General features: G+C 43.0%; 1 protein-coding gene across 1 annotated transcript in view; it reads left to right on the top strand.

Annotated features, from left to right (window-relative positions):
• IRS1 (insulin receptor substrate 1) overlaps nucleotides 1-18,317 on the top strand; it is a 59,788-nt gene extending 41,471 nt beyond the window's left edge. The window contains exon 2 of the mRNA XM_031452289.2: nucleotides 13,562-18,317. The gene's annotated coding sequence lies outside the window, so the exon portion shown is untranslated. The remainder of the gene's footprint in view (nucleotides 1-13,561) is intronic.
• The last annotated feature ends 2,218 nt before the right edge of the window (nucleotides 18,318-20,535 follow it).

Here is a 20,535-nt window from a genome sequence, read left to right as displayed (position 1 = left end):
TCCTATAAATTAAATAGTACGTTTTCTCTTTCTTTTTAGATTCTTTACTCCTTTGCTACTCAAAGTGTGGTTCTCAGACCAGCAGCACTGGGGTCACCTGGGAGCTGGTTAGAAATGCAAACTCTTGGGCCCCAGCCCAAACCTAGAGAATCAGAATCTGCATTTTACCCAAATCTTCAGGAGACCCTAAGCACGTGAAAGTTTGACAGGCACCGCTTTTTTTCTCTTCATAATTTGGTTATTAATTTCTCTGTACTTTTCTCTAAGGCTGCCTTAAGAGACATGGTGGAACAACAGTGGCGATACTTTTAGCAAGTACTTGTCTATCTCAATTCCTGTGAGCACCTGTGATGTTACAATCTTTCAAACTAAGTTGATGTGTAATCTTCGTTTACAGTCAGTGTGTGATCTTCAGAGACTTCAGGGGAGGCCTTTCTCTGCTGTGTGTTTTCCCCCATCACCTATGGAAACTCCCACTTTGTAGCTGAGTGGCTTGGCCGCCAGGAATCTTGCTTTGCACTTACACTGAATACCACCCTGTTTTTCTTCATCTGTTAGAATCATTTTGCTTTTCTGAAGAGTTGGGCTGTGAAGATTTTAAAGACTCGTAGTTAGAAAGAGAACTACTTTGAGGGTAAGGAGACGCCACCTCTGTGGTCTCACCTCTGTGCTACTAACCAGTTTCATGAGCTCGGGCAGCTCATTTAATGATGATTTGTAATTCTTGCCCATAACCACACGATCACGGAAGTCCACCTAATACCAGGGCTGGGATGCTTTGATTGTTCTGTTCCTATAATCCATGAACCCTTTATACAGCGACTTGGTTGTGCAGTGGAAGTTGCCTGTGGAGATAGGAATGGGGCATCTAAAACAAAAATTTGACAGTTGTCATCTAGATGTGTATTTTGGTTAGAGTATATGGTCCTCCTTACCACTCTGATAGAACTCTCAGGAGGGAAAACTGAGTTGAGTTTTTGGTTGAGTTCTCCTTTATATCTTGGATCTATCCTGGGCAGAAGTGCTACCAAACCACTAAATGGCCAAAGCCAGCAGGTCACCGCGGGACGGGTCCCAGCTTAGTTACTGACGTCCAGTGGTGCCCAAGTCCCCTTCCTGCTGACTTTCTCTAGCTGTGACTTAGAATGGGACATCAGCAAGCACCTGGCTGCTCTCAATGCTCACACCTCTGTTGAAAGACTCTGGGAGAGCCTTTTATTTCTACTGGAAGTTCTCTAGGGAGGATCCTGGAAGAAATGATGTGTGGCGAGTCGACAGCTGAATTTAGGGGTCTGTTAGGAACTGCTGATGGTTGGAAGTGAGGAGAGCTGAGAGTGAGAAGACAGAAAGACGGAGCATCTCTGAAGATTCAGTCTCGGCCTGGACCTCAACCTAATCACGCTTGTCCTTGTCTTGTTAAGGGAGGAGCGCATGGAGAAACCAAGCAGACAGGTAGGCCATTGTCCATAGGTGACGTGGTTTTACGGAAAAAAATGTACGGCAGTTTTTGAGCTGAATTGAGCAAAGCTCATCATGGAGCTGTTAATTAAGTGTTAATTATAGCCTGTCGCTGGTGGATAGCAGTGGTGAATTGCGAGGTCCGGTATTATTTTGAAGGCATTTTGTCAGCATCTCGGGCTACAGTCTCAACAGAATAGCAGCCATTGTTTTCTTTGTGTGCTTTTGGACCACAGCAGCTTCCGTGGCTGTGTTTAGAGAGGGGCAGTTCTTACTGCCATTCCCTTGGGATTCATTCAGGAAAACTTTGTGTTTCACCAACTGGAAATCAACTTGTTCTTTCTGTTCATTGTCTAGATTTTAGAATTTAGAACCCTATATACTCTCAGTAATGATTGTACACGTGCAGTGCCCTGACCCCCTCCACTCCCCGCCCTCCCCAATTTTTCTTCAAGTTTAAGTTTAGAGAAAAATTAAGACCTCAGATTGTCTTTCTGGGAAGACATCTTATATTTAGGAATTCCACTTGCTGTTTCTGTCTGACTCTTGTACTTTGACTGTATATATATATATATATATATACATATGTATATATATATATATATATATTTTTTTTTGTAATAAATCATCTTCCAAGGTGGGTATTTGTTTTGTAAGTTGGAAAAAAATCTGTAGGAAACAATTTTCTGACTTAGGACTAGCCTCTTAGAGAGCAAACTTAGTGGATTAATTTTTAAAAGTTGACTAATTCTGGAACAGAGGAGACTTCATCATTAATTTTTTTTTTAACTCCTAGAAATTTGAAGGGCAATGAACAGGACTAATGGTCACAAGTGACATTAGGAAGGTGTCTGCTGGTTCAGTGTCCTCTTGTTAGCTCACTGAGTTTTGCAAACGTCAGGGAGGACTAAGTATTTCTTCCACTGTTTCGCATTGTGGAGGCAAAATGAGGTCAAATGACTCGTCCAGGAGCACACAGAAAGCCATGGCTAAGCTGGGCACAGACGCAGACTTGGACGCGAAGAGATGTGTTTCCTCGGGCAGCTGATCTCTTCCCCGTGGTCAGGAAAGGTGGAGAAGCATCACACCCTGCTAGTCAGCTTCAGACTCTGTGGCTTTGGCCTCAGAAACACCTAATATGCTCTCCTCTTCAGTCAGTGTTTTGCATTTCACCCAGGAATTTCCTGTTTTCCTTTGGCTCAGGGACATGGGAAAACATGGGCCAGGACTGGCTACTCAGATGAGCTGTCTTCTCGTAAAAGGTCGTGAGGGAGCAGGATGCAGTGCAGGTAGCTTTCCATCAGTAATACACTGGGAGAGGCTACGAGCGTGGGGAGGCTGGCCTCCACTGGGACTCTGAGGCCACGACGTGACAGTCAGAAGTACAGGGAAGCCTCAGAGCAGGGACACCTCCTCCCTCCCACTGTTCCATAAACAGCTGATGAGCGGGTTGGGTGGCTTCCTCTGTTTCCTCTGCTGCAGGCAGTTGCTGGAGCAGGGCTTCTCAGCCTCCGCACTGCGGAAGCGTGGGGCCAGGTCATTCCTTGTTGCAGGTGGCCATCCTGTGCGTGGGAGGGTGCTTGGTAGCGCTCCTGGCCTCTGCCCGATAAATGCCAATAGCATCTCCCTCACCTCCCCCTACCCCAGTTGTGACAACCCAGTGTTTGCAGGCGTTGCTCAAGCCTGCCCCTTGAGGGGAGAAATTATTCCTGCTGACTCCAACTGAGAACTGTTGCTCCAGAGATTGCGTGGGCTGCTTGGAGGCTAGAGGGTCTCTCTGCAGGGAGGAGTGGGTTTTGCCCCACAAACACATTTCAGCTGATCTAGAGGACCCCGCCTGGCATTCCAGTGGGCCTGGGGGTCACTGTCATTGACGTCGTCTACTCCCTTGGGCCTGTGACCTCCTCAGAGTCACTGATAAAGATTCTTCATAAAGATCCCTTAGTTAAGAGTTGTCACCACCTTGTAATTAGGGATTTGGCACAACTGTCCTCAAGATGCTTCTAGTTCAGCCTGGCGGCCAGCATGGGACCCCAGTCACACGATGCCCTGAATTCAGCATGCTGGTAGGAACTTTTCAGCAAATACCATTTTCCAAATTAAAAAGGAAAAGGCTGAGAGGTCAGATAGTGGCAAAAAAGAGAGAGGAACAAGGTCACCGTGGAAGGGAGACTTGAAAGCTGAAAGCCAAGGATTAGGAGCTTTGGGGTCAGCGGGTGAAAGGTCGACCCCTCGTTGTCAACTGGAAGAATTCTGCCTCCTTATCCGACATAATAAAGAAGTGTTTGCAGTTAGAAATCTGCACCACTGTCTGCTTCGAAGACCTTAGAGACGCAGGCGATGTGTACATTATCAATTATTTCAGATCATCATTCCGATTTTTTTCCCTCCTCCTCCAGCTGCCAGCCATTAGACGTGGGCATCTGGCTGCAATTTCCGTTTTCCATCAAGTGTCTCCGGCAGCATAGACTGGCTGTGTCCTGCCCCTGTTCCGTTCCTTCACATGACAGACGGTGGGGGAAAGAATCTGGAAACAAAAGCCACCCGATTCCTTCCCCAACAATCAGAAACATGCTTTAGAACCTGGAAATAGTGCAGAAGAATCCCACTGAGCATCCATTTAGGCCTGTTCCTGAGCGTGCCTTGTAAATGCTTTCACAGCATTGTAAGCCTCTCGTTAGCCTCCTTAGAAAGGGGTGGGGGGGCTGCAAGCGTCTGATATCTTATGGGAAGGCTACACAAGTGGCCTTTCTGCGGTGTTTCTCTGGATGGCATTGATTTAAGATCTGCTCAAAGGTCTGCTCTCATAGTTGACTCGAGCTGTTCCCTTTGCAGATGAGCAGGTCTTTGCCTTTCATTGTATCACAGGGTTGTATTTTTAGTTTCACTACCACCACTGCTGCTACTTTGACTTTTTCGTGCTGTTCTGGCCTTTCCCCCATACCCACCTCCTCTCTGAAATAACTCTGTCTCTCTCTTCTCAAGACACGTCCTCATCTTGGCTTTTGCTTCGGTCCTTGGCTGCCATCTATCTGGTCTGTGGATTCACTCTTGCCTGCGCCTCCCACCAGGGTGTTTTGGCTGGTGTGTGTTCAGGTATCAGGAGGGGATATGAGAGCCAAGGATTTCTAGTTCGTCGTGAGAGTGGTTCCAATAGAAGCTACTGTTTGAGGGCTTGTTATGTGTCAAGCACGATGAGAGACCCTTTCGTGTATTATCTCATTTAACTCAGTGGTACCCCTATGGACTGGGTAGGGGTGTCCCCAGGTTACAGGTGAAAACATTGAGATTGGGGAGGGTTAGTAACTTGCCCAAAATTACAGAGAGAAGAACAAGAGAAGAGACACTGTACATTATCTTGACCTTTTAAAAAAATATTAGCTTGGAAATAGGCTTTGAGTTAAAATTGATCCAGTCTTTAAAAAGCGTGACAGCCACACAATAGCTCTGTTTTCATTCTCAAAATAACCTGTCTGGATGGAGTTTCCTAAATTACATCTTAGAATTCAAAACTGCTTACAGGTTACTCGGGTATCACTCCGGTAGCAGCAGCTCAAGGGAAAACATTTATTCTGTTACTTTATTGTAAGCAGTATTACGCTCATCTTCAAAGTAACCCAGTTATTTTAGAACCTGTGGCCTTCTACAGTCTACAGTGGATGGTACAGGTTGCCATTCTCCTTGGCATTGACTTTTGTTTAATTTTTTTCTCTCATAGCCCAGAGATCTTTATGGCTTGCATTTCTTGAACAACAATTCTTAAGGCAAAATGAGAGAGAATTGTGGGTTGAATACATTTGAAATATGCTGCCATATGCTTATATATTTATGGCCAGTTTCAATTGGTTTCAGAGAGTGTTCTTTCATTATTTAGACTGCTTGAGGGGAAAAAAAAAGCTCACTTAACCTCAAAGAATCCCAGGTGAAATTCTTTGCACTTCCCTTTGGTATTCTCAAAGCAAGAAGGGAGACAAGGGCTGGGACCTTTTTGTTCATGATGTATGACGATGCCTGTCAGGAGGTGATTTTTTGTTTGTTTTGGTTTTTGGTTTCTTTCTTTCTTTCTTTCTTTCTTTCTTTCTTTCTTTCTTTCTTTCTTTCTTTCTTTCTTTCTTTCTTTCTGATTTACAATGTTATATTAGTTTCTGGTGTACAGCATAGTGATTCAATTATTTATATATATATATATATATACACACACACATATATATATATGTATATACACACACATATTATTTTTTGTATTCTTTTTATTACAGGTTGCTACAAACCATTGAGTATAGTTCCCTGTGCTACACAGTAGGATCTTGTTGTTTATTCTGTACCTACTTGTCTGTATCAGCCAATCCCAAACTCTTAATTTATCCCTCCTCCTCCCTTTCCCCCCTGGTAACCATAAATCTGTTTTCTATGTCTATGAGTCTCTTTCTGTTTTGTAAATAAGTTTGTGTCATTGTTTTTTAGATTCCGTATATAAGTGATATTATATCAGGAGATGCTAATTTGATGTGTGTAGTAGGGAAAGTCACAACTGAGCTGGACCTTTGTAGGAACGGTTGAGAATGGCTCTGTCCTCTGTTAGGCCAATTTAATGACCAAAAAACCTACAGGAAGGAGATCAGGGCCACGTGGCTTAGGTACCTTGTGGTTCCTCTTAAAGATGCCTGTTCAGTTCAGTGCATTTTTCTTGCATTACCAAATTCTTCCATAAAGTCAACCACAACCCATATTATCAGGGACTCCAGCTAAAACTTGCGGTGAGCAGGAAATAGATTAAACACAGGTTTTCCCTTTTCTCTGGCTGCCAAAAGTGATGTCAGTGGCATTAATGGTCCTTACCTCAGCCCTCTGCAGACTGAGGGCCGTCTGAGTGAACCCTTGTTCAGCGTTCTGGTTCCTCTGCTGCTGCAGAGAAGCTGACGATGGATGAGGAGGAGCAACTGAGCAGCCAGACAGTTACTCGAAGGTAAAGTCAGGCACTTGCTTTCTCACAAGTTATGAGATGACTCCAGGGAGCAGGCAAAGACAGCGACATCTATCTAGTGTTTAAAAGAAGTGAAGGTAGGGGGACCAGGGTTGCTTAATTTCCTTTTGCCTAATTCCAGAAACAGTATTGCAAACACGTTTTTACTATCTCTGCAGCACACTGGAAATGAAGTTGTGATTTTAATTTAAATCTGCTGGTTTGTATCAGAGCCAGACAAGTAAAACCTACGTCCTGTATTTCTGAACATTACCAAAAAAAAAAAAAAAAAAAAAAAAAACCACAAAAACAAAAATAAAAAGCCCAAACTGATGTGAAATTACAATATAAACCTCAGAGCTGGAACTGCAATTCTTGTGGGGCAGAATATACTGCAGAAATAGCTCCCATGGAAGCAGAAGAAAGAGACTTTTATGACTTTCTTGCTCAGGTAGGGAAGATGATATATTACTTTCATGTTTTCAAGTAACAGCTTTATTTTCGTTGAGCTCTGTTAAAATTTAAGTGTCCTGTCCCCCAGCACGTGTGGTCTGACTTGGTAATTTCAAGGGATTGTCTTTCTGAGTTCCTCCACCTTGACTGTCCTGTATATGGGGACATGTTACAATTTTGGCAGAAGAGAGATCTGAGACATTTTGATTGACATTTTGGCGGGAGACTGTTATGGTGTTGATCCTCGTTTGCTGGATCTTTTAATTACCTTTTTGCTTTTATCGGCATGCTCCATCTTTAATGAGAGGAGACAGTAAGTAACTGAAGTGAGTATTCTTTGGCTTAAAGATTTCTGAATGTTTATTCAGATTTCCTCAATATATCATTGATGGAACACTTTTAATTGTTGAGAACCATATGCTGTTGTTTAAATCTGTCTTCTGCCTAAATCCCAAGTCTCTTGAAAAGTTTCCAGAGCCTCCTCCTTCTGCCCTTCGTTGCTGGGGAAGGAGATATCCACAGTGTGGACCTTCTCCCCGCGGGGACCACAGCGGGAGCCCGCGGGCGTGATGGTCGGCAGATCGGGCCGCCCCTCCCACCCTTCCTTTGCGTAATGCGTGTGCCTTGCTTCACTGGTGGCCTCCTGAAGTCGCCGGCCCCGGCGGAAGGTCTTCCCCTGGGACAAAAGGGGACCTGGAGCGAGATGGCCTCGCACATGTTGGCAGCTCTCCCTGCGTTTCCTGCCTTGGCAGCCCTGCACTCTGGAAGCGCTGGCCGGCAACCTTGTTATTTTCACCAGCCCTCCCCCATGTGACTCGCACCAGGCAGAAGTGCTATTTAAGCAGCTCCGTTAAAGCACTGGCTTGGCCGGCCGGTTACCCTTTGCCATTTAAGACCATGAAACCAAGGCTTTCCAGCTCAATTCTGGCCTATTTTAAAAGGTGCTGGTTTCCTTTCTTTCGCTAAAACGGCTTTCTCCTTTCAACGTAAAGGAGATCTTAACTCTCACTTTACTTCTGTAGTTCAGTCCTAATCGATTTTTTTTTTAATTTTATTTTTGGTGATTACAGTCTGAAGGCTTTAAAGCAGAGTGCTTTTTCACTGTTTAGGTCTGTCCTTTCCCCAAATCTCAGCTTGCCCCGCACTTCCCAGCCATACCCTGCGAAAAGCAGAGAGATGACCCCAGGGCCCAAACTTGAAGCTCTCTTTTTCCCCCCTTTTTCCCTTAGGTGATTCCCATAGCCCGCAGAGCTGGCGGGTAATGCTTTCCTCCCTACATGCTGTCAGCTAACCGTCGTGGTAGGACCCAGGCTCTGAGCCAGGCAGTTCCTTTCCTGAGGGGTTTCACAGTCTATAGACAATCCATGCTCTCGCTTACCCATCTGAGACTGCGCGGTGAATGTTAAAATGAGGACCACCTATACGCCACCAGAACTATACATGTGTTTGATGCTGATGATTTTAAAAAAAATTTACTGTATCCGTTTGCCAGGTTTCAGGTAAGCTTGGAAACAGAGTCCTTTTGCAGTGATTTATTGTTGTTTTATTCACATGCAAGCATTCTAGAAGACTCGATTGGCTGTAAATGAGCAGGACTGTGCATTAATTGCATCACCATCAATGAGGTGGCTGAAGAAACGGATTGTGGCCAAAGTTAGTGTATGCAGTTTGCTTATAACTGTGGGAAATAAGAAATCGACAGACCTGGGAAGCAGGATATAGAGATGTCACAGGTGCCGTGCTCAGCATCCTGCGAGGTACAGAGCTACCCACCAACCTCTCCACTCTCACATCCCTGCCACCTTTTTCTTCGTCCCATTCCCCCGCCCAGGGGAAACTTTTCTGCTCTGAGAGGAGTACTCCCCTTCTGGTTCTTCAGAATAGTTTGCCTGCACCATCCCCTTAAAGATTTAGGCTTTTGGAAACCAGAAAGCCAGAAGTTTTTTTCCTGCTTTCAAATGGTCCTGCTTCTCCCCATACATAGTCCACTGGGAGAATGGGGAAGGGATGGAAGACCAAGAAGGTTTAACAAGTTGCGTACCATTTTCTCTTCTCCTCACAGATTTTTCAGAATGAGAAAGATCTAAATTTGAGTAAAAGATAATTTGCCTCTCTATTTAAACATTTTTGACACGAAATGTAGAATATTCAAAGTTCAAATCCTTTAAGTAGAGAGTGAAGTCAGAACCATAGCCGAGTAGTGGTTTTCCCTGGGTGACAGGAATGTTGAGGAATATTTATTCCTTGTTTACATTAACTGTATTTTATAAATTTTCTGTATTATACTCAAGATTTTTTTTTAAGTCCTAGCAATTTATGTTAAGGGAAAAGGAAATACGCTGTTTTGACACATTTCTTCAAGTGGAGGAATTTATTTATATGAATTTTTCTAGTTGAATCTGCAGTGTATGATTTCAAACAATGATCCCCATTGAGATCTGAAAGCAAGCCAGAGTTACTTTCTGGCTACATTTTAGTGCATGACAATAGCCAAGCAACTTACAGTATTTACTCCTTTTTTTTTTTTTTTTTAAAGTAAAAATAGAAACTACTAGTAATGCCCTAACCAGGGATTTTAACTGTGTTGCCCTTGACTCAACCAATTGGCCTGAAGAGTTTCAAGGCATTTAAATACAAAATAAAAACTTCGTCAATGGGTTTGACTAAAAATGCTTTGCTGAAAGGGTGCAGATCCCTCTCGTACTTATATCATAACCTTGTGCTGTTTTCAGCTGCTTACGTGGTGGAAACTAATCACTAGGCTGAGACAGTGTAAAAGGAATCAGAAGCTTTATTTGCTTTTCAGCTCCAGCAGACATAGTTTAAGTGGGTCGAGTCCAGAAGATGTGAATTCCTACCGGATGCAATAATGCAATAATCCATAGGTCTCGAGTAGCATTGCCCGAGTGTTGACTTATTTGATAATGCTTTAAAAATTACATTTTTCATTACTGGCCACAGGGTTAGGTGGGGGTTTATCCTGTGAGCAGACACAGGCGGACGGGTACAGTACATGCCGATGCGGTGATGGAATGTTGTCAGAATGTAATTTCCTGCTTCTAAATCTTGTGACAGGTGCATCGCATTTCTGGGTTCAGAAGTTATTCCCCAGTGTTGTAACTAGAGAGAACGTATCACAGGAACATCACCGTTTGATATTTGCACAGCTCTTCTCCAAGGATATGTTTCACTTTCTTTTGGCCCCTAGCTTATGAGCACTACAAATGTGTTTTTGTAAAACATCGTAGCAATATTTGCCTCATGTGGCTGGTGTCAGTCAGTTGGAGTTGCGTATATAAAGTGCATTAAACACACATCACCCATGCCTTCTTTTTCAGTGGGCATTACAATCTTTATCATTGTATTTTTATTTGTCATTCAACAGACGTTTATTGCATTGAAAGACTGGGGGAGTCTAGTATGGGTATGGCTTTTTCTTTTTTAAACATATTCCTGAGTTACAAAGATGTATGAATATACATTCATACATTATGCATATGCATGCAAACACATATATATGCGGCTGCCCTTCTCCAAGCCAGTTGCTTTATCGAGCTCAGCCCTTCCTGATTGCAAGCATGTAGAGGCAAGGATACAGGCAGATGAACTGAAGTCCCATGAAGCGTTACGCTAAGGTCTGTCTGTAGTGTTATGAGTGTTCCTTTCCAACAAAACTCATTAGAGCCATTGTGAACAGCTATGTTTTTGGAACTTTAGTTTTGGAGTTCTTTGGCTTTAGAATAATACCTCGCTGGGAACCATCACCCAGCTTAATCAGCTCTTTTATTCACCATATTTGGCTCTCGAAGCTTTTTGGCTGTCTGCAAAGATCAAATGTGCCCTCAAAGGGCCAAACTGGCTGCTATAGAGACCATTCAAAAGAATATGCCCAAGGCTGAGAAGGCAGTTGCAAGAAAGACACGAGAACTTAAGAAGGCTTTCCTCCAAAATGCTTCGAACAATGGCTGCATGATTGGAGTAAGTGTGCAGACCCCAGGGTGGCTGCGTGCGGGACAGTCCTCACCGAGGATGTCTGTTAAAAATCCATGTGGTTTACTCAGTAGCTCAACTTTATGTACACACACACACACACACACACACACCCAACCCTTGCACAAAGATAAACAGTTGTGAACCTCAGACTCTTTAAGTTTTTCCAGGCCTCTGTTGCCTGTTTTTAGGTTCTGTTCCCATCCCCTCTGTGTCAGCATTACCTCCCGCTTTCCCTCTTTCTCTCTTTCCCCGAGACTCCTAAGTTGATGGCGCCAGTCGGTAGCATTAGTGGCTGAGACACGTGTTGATCAGGACGTATAATATGGGCTTTGAAAAGTAGTATGCAGAGATTTTGGAGGGGAAGGTATATGAAAGAACTGATATATCCCTTTATTTCCTGCTCTTTGAACATACTACTTGTAGAAGATTACAAGGATGCTTTCAGAGGGGCCCAAAGCAGTAGATTTCCCCATCTGGTGAAACCATTTTTTTTTTCTGTCTCTCCTCATCGGGCCCCCAGTCTCCACCCTTCGGCAGCCATTCAGGTTGGCACATGTGATAACAAAGCTGGATATAGTTTGTTACTGTGCTAAGCTGTCCATTCAGCCGCTCCGGATAAGAGCCAGATGTGAGATGAAAAGCATGCCGTGTACCCTTAACTTTCCCCATTTTATATAAATCGGCACTTTGTTTGACTCAAGCCTTTTAATAAAGTATGGCCTTCCTAACCCAGTTTTGGGATCAGATGCATGAAGCTGTGTTGAGCTGTATCTAGAAACCCTGGTAGGAACATTTGGATAGATTGCAACACGCGTTCAGGAGAAACTTAAAAGTGAGATCTCTGGGACTTTTGAAAGGCTAGATTTTCCTCTCACTTGCAGAAACCACATCAAGTAAATCCTATTTCTCTGGCAATTAAAGAGATAAGCCTGGAGTTTTCGTTTTGTTTTTACCTTGGTGTCTCCATGTCAAGTCTTTATTTGTGAGCAGAAAAATAGACTGTTTATCTGTCACTTAGGGGTGGAGTTAATATTGTGAAATAAACAAAAATCTCATTTGGTGGATTTCAGCTTACCTGAAAGCCATTATGTAGATGGTGAATGCTGACTGGTCCCAGCCATACTCTTCTTCAAAGAGGAGAGAGAGAGAGAAAAACAAAGTTGGCACTGGTCAACACTGACTGTGTGGACGTTAGTCTGTCGCTCTCCTTGGGGCGGATGTGGATCACTACTGCGGCGTGTCGATCATAACACAAGGCGTGGCCTTGTCGCCGCCCCTTCACTGGGAAAGACGTCTTGCCCATCACCCAAGGTTCTTCCCCTCTACCCCAGCCTACACTTGTAGACTTGACGCCCTCTAGCCCTTTGCAGATACCTCGTGCTCTAAAACCATGTTCCCCCCTTGGGCTGTGCAGGGCTGCGCTCTCAGCCCCCTGGGCTTTGTCTGGTCCTGTGCCCTCGGTGGGAAGTGTGCTTTGTCCCTTCCATCCATTCCGCTCATAGGTGGTGAGTTCCTGCTGTGTGCCTGCCCTTGTGCTGGGCTCCGGACACACAGTGCTGAAGCGACACAGACACCATCCCCGTTTCCACCTCCCCAGATGATTCCATTTCTTCCAAAACAAGCCAGGTGTGTGGGCGAGATGCTTCCTTTACATTCTAAGCGAGAAGTGTTCTTCCCTCCTCTGGGCACTTAGAGCTTTTTGCCTGCGTGCATCTATTCTGGGATTCACCCTGTCTCTACTTTGCATTTTATTTGTGAACAGAGCTTACTGTCCTTTCTAGAATTTCTAGAAAGCAGGGCCTGGAGCAGAATTCACCTTTGTATCCTCTATCATTTTTAATGCAACCATATACTTCTTCAGCAGGCATTTACTGATTTGCTACTCTGTGCCACCTAACAGTCTATCAGTCTTGAGATTTATTGATACCTTTTGGGTGCATGAAAAATTGGGACCTCAGAAGGACTATCCCATGTTAGTACTTGAGAACAAAAGCAGCTTTCTGAGGTTGAAAAAGTGTCTCCTCTCTGGAGGCAAGTGGTTAACATCCCTCCCTTGAGGCCTGAATTTTTAAATTGCATGGAAGAAATGTTGCATTCCTGCCAGGATGACTTCTTTCCATTGGACCAAATTGGAACCCTTTTCTTTATTTAATGATCAACTGGGTCTGTTTTGCTTGCATCTCCGTTTGCATCTCAAATTCTCTTGTCAAACCATGTCACCTTAAAAACCGATTTCAGATTTTGCAATGTTAAGCCCTGCAACTTCAAATTCTAAAATCTGCAGTTGATTTTTAACCAAGAGAAGATCAAGCGTAGCCTGCCTGTAACCTGCTTACCATGTTTTGTAGCTGTTTTACACAATACCTGTAGTGCACATTTTTGTTTTGATCATAAGGACATCAAAGTGTTTTGTATTTTTGTATTGCTAAACCTCTGAAACCTCCAAACCACATCGATTTGTTTACTGACTTAATATTGACTATTTTGAGTTTGTGATCGCTTTAGACTCTTGCGTTTTGAAAGAAAAGAAGTTAAATAGAGTTTGTTGATTTTACTTAAGTACACAGTACTGTTTGTGCCTGTAACTTCAGTTTATCTGGTGCTGTCCCTTTTTAAAGAAAAAACGCCCCAAAAGTGAGTGAACGTGCATTTTGAGATGCCCGTGGTGACACATTCTTTCGTTTTCCTTTTCAGAATGAAGACCTAAATGACCTCAGCAAATCCTCCTTTAACTCATGGGTACCCAGACTCTAAATATTTCACGATTCACAGCCAGGACCTCACCTTCCTCCTCCGTAGATGGTACGATGCATTCATTTCAGTTTGTTTACTTTACACAATCCTCAGGAGTTTGTTAACTGAACTGCACGTTCTCTGTCGTGCCAAGAAAAAAGCACTGTGACACCGGAACAATGAGTCTGCATAAACTTCATCTTCAACCTTAAGGACTTAGCTGGCTACATGAGCTGACGTGCCCCCCGCCACGCCGCGAGAGAAGGGGTTTACGCTCATTGCATTTACGAGACCCATTTCATCTGCTGCTGCAACTGTGTGCGACAAAGCGTCCTTGTAAATTATTTCATACGGAACTGTTTGCGTCGGGTGGAGAGAGTATTAAATATTTAACATAGGTTTTTGATTTATATGTGTAATTTTTTTTAATTAAAATGTAACTTTTCTTACAGCACATCTTTTTTTGGGATGTGGAACTGAGGTATACAATGTTCTGTTGTAAAGAGTGGAGCAAATCATTAAAACAAGGCTAACAAGAGTAGAATAGGGTACGATCCTTGTTTTAAGATTGTAATTCAGAAAAAATAATATAATAAGAATCATAGTGCCATAGAGGGTTCTCAACTGTATAGTTATATTTACTGATAATGTCTCTTGTAATATAGCCCTGATGTTGAGCTGAGATCCTTGCAAGAATTGATCTTAATTTTGTATTTTTTTTTTCTGTAAGGCAATAGGCCATGTTAATTAAACTGAAGAAGGCTATATTCTGGTGGGTATTTTCAAGTGTCAGCTTAAAATTGGCAATCGAATGGAAGCAAAATCACAAGAAAAGGAAATCAGAGTCTTCCATTGTATATACTGTAAAGAGGAGGAGACATGGGGGATCCCTTTGAATCAAAAGCTCTCTTTGGAATGAACAATGTGGGTGTTTGTAAATTCTGGAAATTTCTTTCTATTCATAATAAACTAGAGACTGTTGATCTTTTCTTCTCCCCCTTCCCCCACTTCTCTAAGCTTCCTGTTCCGTTGCCACCATTTTTTTTCCCCATGCACACGTTAGGATATTTCATTTCCTGCATTGTCTCGAGAAAGATGCAAGACAAGTGAGTACTTGTCTTTAATTTCTAACCAGAAATTAAAATTCCAGAAAGTGGTTTTTTTTTTTTTTTTTTTTAATCATGCCCAGGGCTGCATGTCACTTTCCTTAAGACTCTTAACTCCTGTTTTTTGAGAACATCCAGTTTTACATTATTTAACTGAGTGGAATTTGGTCCATTTGCCCTGGTGGCTACTGGCCTGTTGCTGATTAGTTAATAAAACCCAGTGTGCAGGGAGCACATCAAAGCATCATGACCTGCCATTGAAACACGCAGCCAGTGGTGAAAATACTCACCCTTTTCTGGTTTGGAGAGCCCACACATCTTGGAATTTTTCCTTGTGAAAAAGAAATGGCAAGGAAGGGACTTAAAGAAATTGCCTACGGAGTTCTTCATCCTTTTACCAGGAAACTTCCTAAAGCTTAAGTGAATTAATGCTAAGATTGGGCTCCCTCGGAGTCCAGGTAAACTCTCCATTCGGAATTCCCAGCCCTGCCATTGCGAGGAGGGACATCTCCTTGCTCTGAAGGCTGCAGCTCCCTGGGTGGGGGCGGGGTCCCCAGGAAGCGGCCAGGGCCCCCAGGAAGCGGCCAGGGTTGGGGGCCATTGCAGTGGCCGCTGCCCCTCACCAACTAGTGGGGGACCCTGTTCCACAATCCAGGGCGTGGAGCCTAGCAGAACCCCTCCCACTGCTGAGGCCTGTGTTACTGTTAATTCAGCCGGATGGCATGTACCTCACAGACAGTGTTCATTGTTGCAGATCCTAGTCATCTGCATGCTCATCAGTTTCTAAAGATAAATAGGTCTGTAGTCATAAGAATCCATTGTTTTCAAGGAACTTGCTGAATTACATCATTTCCTATCAAGAGAGAACACTACCAATTTAAAAAATCTGATAGGAAAGTGGTTTTTTTTTTTTTTCACTCTTTTATAAAAAAAGACTTTCTTAGTCAAACTAACTTTCATTTTTCAAGTATTCTGACTCATACTCTTGCTTGTAGAGCAAGAGAACAAGCTGTCCCGCTGTCTTCCGTTGAGGACATAAGTGGTTAGAGAGAAATCAATGAGCAGAGTCAGCCCCAATCATTTTCCTGCAAAGGTGGTTATTACTTCTCTAGGAACCTAAGCCTTGAATATATATTACCAAGATACCTCTGCATGTGGGATTATCAACCTATTCTGGGTGAGAACAAGAAATGAACCAGACTGGAAAAAGCATCTCTTGGTTTCTGTTTCTCTGATGCTTTGTTGAAGTCAAATAGAATTAAGGTAGAAATTCTTATTTAAGCTGCTTCTAGTGGTCCCTGAGCTGGGTTTGGGGGTGGTCTCAAACTTCACCCCTTTTTAAAACTGGAAGTTGCTGGTATTTAAGGCAAAAACTCATGCTCTGTCTACATGAGGAGTGGACCTGGAGCAACACAGCTGCTAAGCTCTTGTGTTCGGTTCCTCTTAAGGAGACTTGCCTTTTATCCATTTCAAAGTATTTGCAGGCCAGCCAAGGGCTTACCTTAATGGGCCTTCTGGTGGCCTCTGGTTAACCTATAAGTTAGTGGCTTTTTCTTCATGAGACCAGCCATTCACAGTGTTCTTTCTAAGAGACTTAGGCAGAGTTTTAAAATTCTCCTTTGTGGAGAGAACAAATATGTTTCACCACTTTGATGATAATCTTCATTCTGAGTGAAAAAAAAGTCCCAGAACCAGCTAAAATTGAAGAGAATCCATTAATGATCAACCACCTGAGTCAATAATGACAGTTCAGTACTGATGTTACATTTGTGGCTATTTCTTGCTAACTTTCAAAGGTCAGGGACTCTCTTGACTAATCTAGGTTGACTGCAAAATTAAATTTTCCAAAAATCATCTAGCCAGAAGTAGAGATTTTTAACTTTCCTTTCCCTAACTCTTGTCTCCTCGCTGTCTTTTAAATCTGAGACATTTAAAGTACTAAGCAATGTTACGATACTGTAAGAAATAGTAATGAACAATGCTGAAGCCCTGTTTTGTCCCATCTTGCATCCTGAACGCAATATGCTGTGTACTGGACAACTTACTTACTGCAGGTAGTTTCAAAATGGGAGAGGGGAGCCCATCGTCCACTGACAACAAGCAGGGAAAGTGGGGCTCATGTGTAGTGTTCCGACTACTTTGGCAGAGGTCTGTAGGTCAGCCCATCACACAAGAAGGCGCTGAAAGCAGAAACACTGGGAAATAAGACCTTGACCGGGGAGAGACAGGACCCTCTGGAAGGCATGGGAAGGAGCCAGATATGGACTCTCCTTTGCAATGACTTGACGGGGGAGTGGGTGTTCCTGGGGCCTCATTATGTTAGTTGGAGGTAATGCTGCATTCGTATAGGATATTGGGAAATTTGAGAGCAAGAAGCATGCACTTCCAGGGATGTGAGGAAATAAGACCTCGCCAATAATAAGAGAAAGACGGCCGCTCAGTGAGCTTAGTCATGGAGGGCAAATATAGCCTTGTGGTCAGCAGAACACAGGGGTTAATCACTGGTGCCTTTGGTCCCTTCAAAGACAAGCCAGAGAAGATAGTGGGGGTCCTTCGGTAGCCCTGCAGATCAGTTCCCTAAGGGCAGAGAGGCAAGGTGTGAGTCAGAAGGCATGTTGAGTTCCTTCCCTGCTTGTAACCGGAGCATCAAATCAGGCACTGGGAGGACATGGAGTGATACTGGAGGTGTCTGACTCTAGTGAGTTCTAATCAGTAATCAAGAGCTTAGAATTATCTAATACGATTAGAAAAATATACAGCGTAGCTGGAGAGTCATCTTCCTTTTCCTCATCCGTCAATGACATGGCTCTGTGATGTCCACACCAAGTCATCTGGTGTTGTAGACTTTTGCTATTTACCTGGCGTTTCAATCTCATTGTCTTCATTGTAAACTTCCCCAGTGTTAACCAATACGCCACTTGCTGGGACGAATTCGGGAAACAGGAAAACTTGTCTGTATGTGTATAGACATCATTAGTGCTGGGTTTTTTGGTTTTTCTTTCTTTCTTCTCTTTTCTTTTTTAGAACTTTGCTGTTTGGCTTAAGAATGTGGTTCCCAGAACAATTTTTCTTACAAAGTTCTTTCCTTACACCTCTTGGCTGCAGGGTGGGCCAAATTAAATACATATCTATTTTTTTTTTTCATTTAACATCTGTGCAGTTTGGTTTATCATCTTAAGATGGTGGTGCTGTTTATGGTGCTACTTCATCTGTGTTCAAAAGGACCAATGCATGGTCTGTATTGCTACCAAAACATTTATTGTATATATGTGTATAACATATGTATTATGTATATATGTAATGGGTACCAGGCCAGGTATATATTTTATTTAGATCCTCTTTTTCCAAGTTTTCTTTATAGTGTTATGCTTATTTTCAGTTTTTTTTCTCCCCTCCTTGATTCTGTCTGGTACTTAGATCTGTAGTGTCTTCATCGTTAATTAAAGAAAACTGTCTAAATGAATTCACGGATGTGAATGCTAGTGCTCCTTCATGGTTTTGCTTATGGGACATGAACCAGAAACTGCTGATGAAAGTTTTCGGGGGCATTTGATTGGGTGAGAGCAGTGTAACACCTTGTAACGTACTTTAATAAACAATTTTGCAACAGATAGGTTTGCCTGAACCCTGTCCCTCTTTACTTGGCTTTCAGTGGCCAAGAGTATAAAGAAAAAGACCTCTGAAAAGATTCTGAGTTGCTTTTGGTGGTGGTGGTGTGATGGGAAGAGGGAAATGGGAACGAAAATCCATCCTTCCCAGGGGCAGAGAGATGTGTTCTGCTGAGAGACACCAGGACTGCCTTATTAACCTCCAGTCTGCAGACCGATGCCCCAAGCGCTTGTCCTGATGCAGATTGCCACTGAGGGGTCTGGGGACGGGGCCTGAGATGGGTAGCATCATCTGGGTAGCTTTCAGAAAAACATCAATGGTCAGGCCAACTCCAGAGATGCTGACTTACTTGGTCTGGGGTGGGGTCCAGGCTTCGGTGCTGCTGCTGCTTTCTGAGTTCTCCAGGAGACTCCAGTTCATGGTCAGAGCTGAGAACCACTGCAGGGAAGTGCTGCCCAAACCTGTCTGATGATGAGAGGCATGCGTTAGAAATGTCGATTCCACACGTGTTTCAACAGGTGACGCGTGTGGTTGGCAAGTCTGGGAAATCCTGATTTCTGAACAAGTGGACCCTTTTGGATCGTCTCACCACTAGAAGGGATAGAAAGAACACCAGTGATTTTTGAAAATAATAAAACCGTGCTGCCGGTGTAGAAACAGCCAACTAGCCTACTCCTCCCCGGTCGAGCTTTCTTGCTTAAACAATTTAAATAGATGACTGACGCGTCTTGTGTTGTTAGGGTGGACTCAAATTATTAAATGTTTTGGAAACAGATTCAAGATTACTTTTTTAATTAATTAATTAATTTTAATGAGCATTATGTTCTACTGAGAGTAAAAAGACTTGAATTTTCTGTCTTTTCTCTCCTTGTTTGTTGCACCAGGCCAGAGAAGTCTTCCTTCTGCCTGGCATTGTAAATGATATTTTTATTGTTAAGAAGCAACACATGACATGATTGAATAAATGCTTAAAGTCATTATTTCATCTTCACTTTATATTAGCTTCCTCCATTTATTCTTAAAAAAAAAACAAACTGATTTTTTTCCCTCCCAGTGGTATTGCAAAGCAAACATCCCTCTACCCGCTATTGAAATTGTAAGTAAACATCATTAATTAGTATTAATTTGAAGGAAGTCTAGTTGAGTGAATTAATGGTGCAGTTGATAGCATAATCATGCTATTACCTTGACACATATACAGAAACAAACGATAGCAGGTAAAATGCTGTCAATAAAATGCCTTTGAGAGTTAAGTCAAGGAGAATTGTAATTACTCACTGATTTTGTTATAAACAATAGCAGTGTTGATTCTGCATTTGTTTAAGGTTAGCCATCAGGATTTACATCAGTTATCTCATTTTTTCCTTCCCGCAACCCAGCGGTGGATACGGTCATTATCGCCATTTCCCATCAGGCAAGCAGAAGAGAGGAAGGGTGTGACAGTTGTCACGTGCTGCTGCAGGGCGGAGCAGCCTCTCAACCCTGGACTGCTTGATGGCAGTCTGTATTCTCATTGACGCCACTGCAAGTCTCTGGTTTCCGAATCCTTAACAAAAAAATCAATTTCAGTACATTAGAAATACTGTCACTCCAGCTGCCTTGTGTTACTTTTACTGAGCAAATATGATCTCACATGAGCCCGAGAGGAATGTTCTGTCCAACTTACAACTTTCACCCAACAAAGTAACAAGCCCTTAGCACATTCATTTCCATTCTTTGTGTCTAGCTGAGTTCATTCGTGTCAAAAATCTTTTTCCAATCCCGTTTCCTCAAGAAGTTCCCCCCTTTTCAGCAACAGAATAGAGACACTCAGCTGTGTTTTAGGAATGCACCAGGGCAGTAGGTGAAATGTGAAAGCCACAGACACATAAAAATTCCAAACGCCTGTGTTTTTACGCATCAGGTTTTACATATCACCTCTTGTCAACCTTTTAAATCAGAACTCCTTACATTCAGTGATTAGATAAATGATCAAGACTGGCGATAGAAAAAAAGTGGGGTCATCCGAAGTGGGGAGAGTCCTGACCTGAAGTGATGGAATGAAGTCCCTCCACCTGGCTAGAACCATAGTAAACAATGTACCAGGCATTTGTAACGTATGTTAGTAACAGTGTTGCAGCCTTGTTTTCCGAAGTTCATTTTATTTGGATGAGTTCAATGTATTGCACTAATTGTGTTAGGTCTTCTCATTACATGAAATCTACCATGTGTCAGAGATGA

This window comes from Camelus dromedarius, chromosome 4 (genome assembly GCF_036321535.1).
Source record: "Camelus dromedarius isolate mCamDro1 chromosome 4, mCamDro1.pat, whole genome shotgun sequence".
In the NCBI taxonomy this organism is placed as follows: Eukaryota; Metazoa; Chordata; class Mammalia; order Artiodactyla; family Camelidae; genus Camelus; species Camelus dromedarius.
This window is presented reverse-complemented; position numbering and strand designations above follow the sequence as displayed.